Below are 5,017 nucleotides of genomic sequence, written 5' to 3'. Positions count from 1 at the left end.
CAGCATCTCCGTGCCTCAGCACTCAGCACCTCCGTGCCTCAGCGTCTCCGTGCCTCAGCGTCTCCGTGCCTCAGCGTCTCCGTGCCTCAGCTCCTCCGTGTCTCAGCACCTCCGTGCCTCAGCACTCAGCACCTCCGTGCCTCCAAGCACCTCAACATCGTTCACAGTAAGCTTTTGGGACTCTCCACCAATTTACCAGCACCTTTACAAGTCTTGTCTTTCAGGAGACCTGTACTACTATGATGAGTGTGAATCCGCACCAGTACCATATAAATGTGTAAATATTAGAATAATATGTTAACCAATATGAGAGCAATTTACAACACAATTTCAGAACTGCTTTTTGATTGGTGGTGCTCCCAGGAAATTTGTAGATGAACTACATTGAAGATAAGAGAAAAGACAAAAAACCCTTTTTTGGGAGCACTCTTGATTATTAAATAGGTGTGATGTAAATGGAGATGTCAGTAATTAAAACTTAACCTTTAATTGATCCTTGTATAAAAAATTATAAAAATGTAAAAATATGATGATTGGCAATCAAATGATGCTACTAATAGGAGGATCTTGTTGACCTTTTTAGCATATATGGTACAAGATCGTTATGTAGGTGAAAATATGTATTTATACCTAGGATAACTTCACCAGTTATGGTAAGGGACGAAAAGTGCAAGCAAATGATGGTCAAATCTAGGGATGGTGTCTGACTGTGGAAAAATAATTTTAGAAAAAAGAGAGAAAAAGAGGGAAAGAAAAGGAAAAGTGATAGGGATGAAGGTCTCCTTGGAAAATGGCCCACTGCACCTGGTATTCTCAGGAGGTTCCCCTTCCTAGTACTGACCAGGCCATACCTGCTTAGCTTCCGAGATCGGACAAGATCGGGCGTATTCAGGGTAGTATGGCCGTGGGCCGTTTGTTGAAGGAGAAGAGATAACTACTTCTGCTGTCTGTACTATACATAAATCAAAACTGTTGATAGTTCGAAATTGTATTTCCAGATGAGAGAGTGTATGAGGGATGGAAAATTGAATTTTGAAGCAAGCGTTTGGAGAGAGACAAGAATGTGAATACTGAATATGGATTATTGGTGAAAATTAAGGGATCCTGAAAACTGTCTTCTCACAAAGTATATAGACTAATAGTGCTCTAATAGAACTTGCTCAATAGGAGCTGAAAGCTGTCTTAATATTAACAATAAAGTGACCGTGCAGGAATAATTGAATGAATGAAAAATGAATAATTAATTAATACTGGCTAAATAGGAGCTGAATGCTGGCTCAATATTACCAATAAAGTGACAGTGCAGGAATAAATGAATGAATAAAAACATGAATAATTAAATAATTCATGAAAAATGTGCACTAGACTGAATAGGTAAACAATTAATTAATGAAAATTCAGAAAAAATGAAAGAAAAGAAAAGGTCCTGGAACGAGATTACAGTCCTTGTAGGAGCCAAACTGATGGAGCTATAATGGTTCAAGACAATGCCCGTTACATTTGCATTGATTGATTGATAAATAAACGAAACATTAAATGATTATTCTGAGAAAGAAAAAAAAAGGGGAATGGGAAAACCCAATCAGGGCAATGCAGGGCTGAAATGAATCAGCTGATTAGTGCACAATGAGTTCATTGATTAAACAAAAACAGAGGCAAATTCATAGCAAACAAACGGAAAAACACATTGAGCTCAAGGCTGGCTCCAAAAATAACTGAACTCTTAATGGTATATAGAGGTAGAGTTTGACATTGGTTAATTTGATTAATTTGACAAACTAAGTTCATAAATAAAAAGAGACACACTTTGAGCTCAAGGCTGGCTCCAAAGCATTACTTTGGTCCCTATTGTGATAGATAAATAAATATCTGGTAGTTATCCTTAGTATGTGCGGAGAAATCAAAATTAATAATGAAATGATGCCTTGTGGCAAATATACCATTAAGAGTTCAGTTATTTTTGGAGCCAGCCTTGAGCTCAATGTGTTTTTCCGTTTGTTTGCTATGAATTTGCCTCTGTTTTTGTTTAATCAATGAACTCATTGTGCACTAATCAGCTGATTCATTTCAGCCCTGCATTGCCCTGATTGGGTTTTTTCCCATTCCCCCTTTTTTTTCTTTCTTTCTCAGAATAATCATTTAATGTTTCGTTTATTTATCAATCAATCAATGCAAATGTAACGGGCATTGTCTCGAACCATTATAGCTCCATCAGTTTGGCTCCTACAAGGACTGTAATCTCGTTCCAGGACCTTTTCTTTTCTTTCATTTTTTCTGAATTTTCATTAATTAATTGTTTACCTATTCAGTCTAGTGCACATTTTTCATGAATTATTTAATTATTCATGTTTTTATTAATTCATTTATTCCTGCACTGTCACTTTATTGGTAATATTGAGCCAGCATTCAGCTCCTATTTAGCCAGTATTAATTAATTATTCATTTTTCATTCATTCAATTATTCCTGCACGGTCACTTTATTGTTAATATTAAGACAGCTTTCAGCTCCTATTGAGCAAGTTCTATTAGAGCACTATTAGTCTATATACTTTGTGAGAAGACAGTTTTCAGGATCCCTTAATTTTCACCAATAATCCATATTCAGTATTCACATTCCTGTCTCTCTCCAAACGCTTGCTTCAAAATTCAATTTTCCATCCCTCATACACTCTCTCATCTGGAAATACAATTTCGAACTATCAACAGTTTTGATTTATGTATAGTACAGACAGCAGAAGTGGTTATCTCTTCTCCTTCAACAAACGGCCCACGGCCATACTACCCTGAATACGCCCGATCTTGTCCGATCTCGGAAGCTAAGCAGGTATGGCCTGGTCAGTACTAGGAAGGGGAACCTCCTGAGAATACCAGGTGCAGTGGGCCATTTTCCAAGGAGACCTTCATCCCTATCACTTTTCCTTTTCTTTCCCTCTTTTTTCTAAAATTATTTTTCCACAGTCAGACACCATCCCTAGATTTGACCATCATTTGCTTGCACTTTTCGTCCCTTACCATAACTGGTGAAGTTATCCTAGGTATAAATACATATTTTCACCTACATAACGATCTTTCAGGAGACCTTCAAGCATCCACCCGTGCCTCCTGTCTACCGTCCTAATCCTGTATGAGGAAGACCTACATCCGGCCATCTCTACTGCGGCCCAGTAGCGGTTCCTCTTCCCGGTCACCGGAAGAAACCCCGAGTCCACAACACTTCCAAACCAGGTCAGTGATAGTATACTCAGGCCACATGGACCCGGGGGATCGGAACACAGAGTCGAGTGCCATCCAAAGTTTGGCTTCCCGAGTTCAGTCCCAAGAGGCGACACAGGGTCAGGTGATGCAATATCTCCAGGAATTGTCCGGCCGATTGGATCAAATTCAAGCATCCTTAGCCTCCGCAATTCCGTCTCCAGTTCCCGTAACTGCTCCAGTTGCTGTTTCCAGTAATGTCCAACCTCCGGCTGGTACCAGGTCACGTCTTCAGCTTCCTACTCCTTCCCGCTATAATGGGAACCAAAAGAATTGCTGTGGTTTTCTAAATCAGTGCGAGGTGCACTTCGAGCTGCTCTCTCATAACTTCGCTACGGATCGCTCTAAGGTAGCGTATATCATTTCCCTGCTTGAAGGGTCAGCGTTGGATTGGGTGTCTCCGTTATGGGAACGATCTGATCCCGTGGTTTCCAACTACACCAACTTCATCACGTCCTTTCGAAGAATCTTCGACGAGCCCGGCAGGATGACCACTGCTTCTTCCGACTTGCTCCGTGTTCGTCAGGGCTCCCGTTCCGTGGGTCAGTACGTGGTTCATTTCCAGACCATTGCCTCTGAATTGCACTGGAATAATGACGCTCTGAGGGCTGCCTTCTGGAACGGTCTCTCCGACCGGCTGAAAGATGAGTTGGTCACAAGGGATCTGCCGGATCCATTAGAAGAGTTGATTTCTCTTTGCGTCAAGGTGGATCTTCGGATGCAGGAGCGTGGAAGAGAACGCAGCCATTCAGATCGTTCCAGGTTCCGGAATCCTACTCCTAGACCGGTAGCTGTGCCTAGCGTGGACGAACCCATGCAAATTAACCGATCCCGACTGTCTCCGGAAGAACGACAGCGTCGTCGTGAGGGTAAACTTTGCCTTTACTGTGGAGCCGCAGATCATTTCCTCAAGTTTTGTAAATCCCGTCCGGGAAATGGGCAGGCCTAGCTTGTTTCGGAGGAGTCAAGCTGGGGGTCACGACTAAATCTTCTCCAATTTTGGACTGTTTGCTTCCTGTAACTTTAATCACCAATTCAGTCTCCAAGTCTTGTGACGCCCTGTTGGATTCCGGAGCTGCTTGGAACTTCGTTTCTTCCTCCTGTGTCGAAAGCATGGATTTAAAGTTACGGCCTATCGAGCGGCCTATTTCGTTGACGGCTATCAACGGTACTAGGATTTCCAAGGGTCTCATAATGTGGCGCACGGAGCCAGTTAAGCTGCAGGTCGGGGCTCTACATCAAGAAAGTCTTGAACTCTTGGTGATTCCAGAAATGCATCACGATCTGGTCCTTGAAATGCCTTGGCTTAAAATTCATAATCCCCACATTGACTGGAAGTCTTCTCAGATTCTGTCTTGGAGTTCCTTTTGTCACGCTAACTGTTTCACTCCCGTTTGTCCGCTCCGTGTCTCTTCTAAGACGGATGAAGAGCATATTCCAGAGGCGTATCAAGGGTTCAGGGATGTGTTTTCGGAACAGGCAGCTGATCTGTTACCACCTCATAGGCCTTGGGACTGCCCTACTGACCTTGTCCCAGGGAAGACGCCACCTCGTGGTCGCACATATCCCCTGTCTCTTCCCGAGACTCAAGCTATGTCGGACTATATTAAGTCCAATCTGCTCAAGGGATTCATTCGCCCCTCTTCCTCCCCTGCTGGAGCGGGCTTCTTTTTCGTGAAGAAGAAGGACGGGGGGTTGAGACCATGTATCGACTACCACGGCTTAAACGATATCACCATCAAGAATAAATACCCCTTGCCACTAA

General features: G+C 42.6%; 2 pseudogenes; one reads left to right on the top strand and one right to left on the bottom strand.

Moving 5' to 3' along the window:
- Positions 1–792: 792 nt before the first annotated feature.
- On the bottom strand, positions 793–910 carry LOC134937993 (5S ribosomal RNA; annotated as a pseudogene).
- Positions 911–2,765: 1,855 nt separating this feature from the next.
- Positions 2,766–2,883, top strand: LOC134937981 (5S ribosomal RNA; annotated as a pseudogene).
- The last annotated feature ends 2,134 nt before the right edge of the window (positions 2,884–5,017 follow it).

The sequence above is a fragment of the Pseudophryne corroboree genome, chromosome 6 (genome assembly GCF_028390025.1).
Source record: "Pseudophryne corroboree isolate aPseCor3 chromosome 6, aPseCor3.hap2, whole genome shotgun sequence".
Lineage (NCBI taxonomy): Eukaryota > Metazoa > Chordata > Amphibia > Anura > Myobatrachidae > Pseudophryne > Pseudophryne corroboree.
Note: the sequence above shows the minus strand (reverse complement) of the source record. Positions and strands in the feature narration are given on the sequence as shown.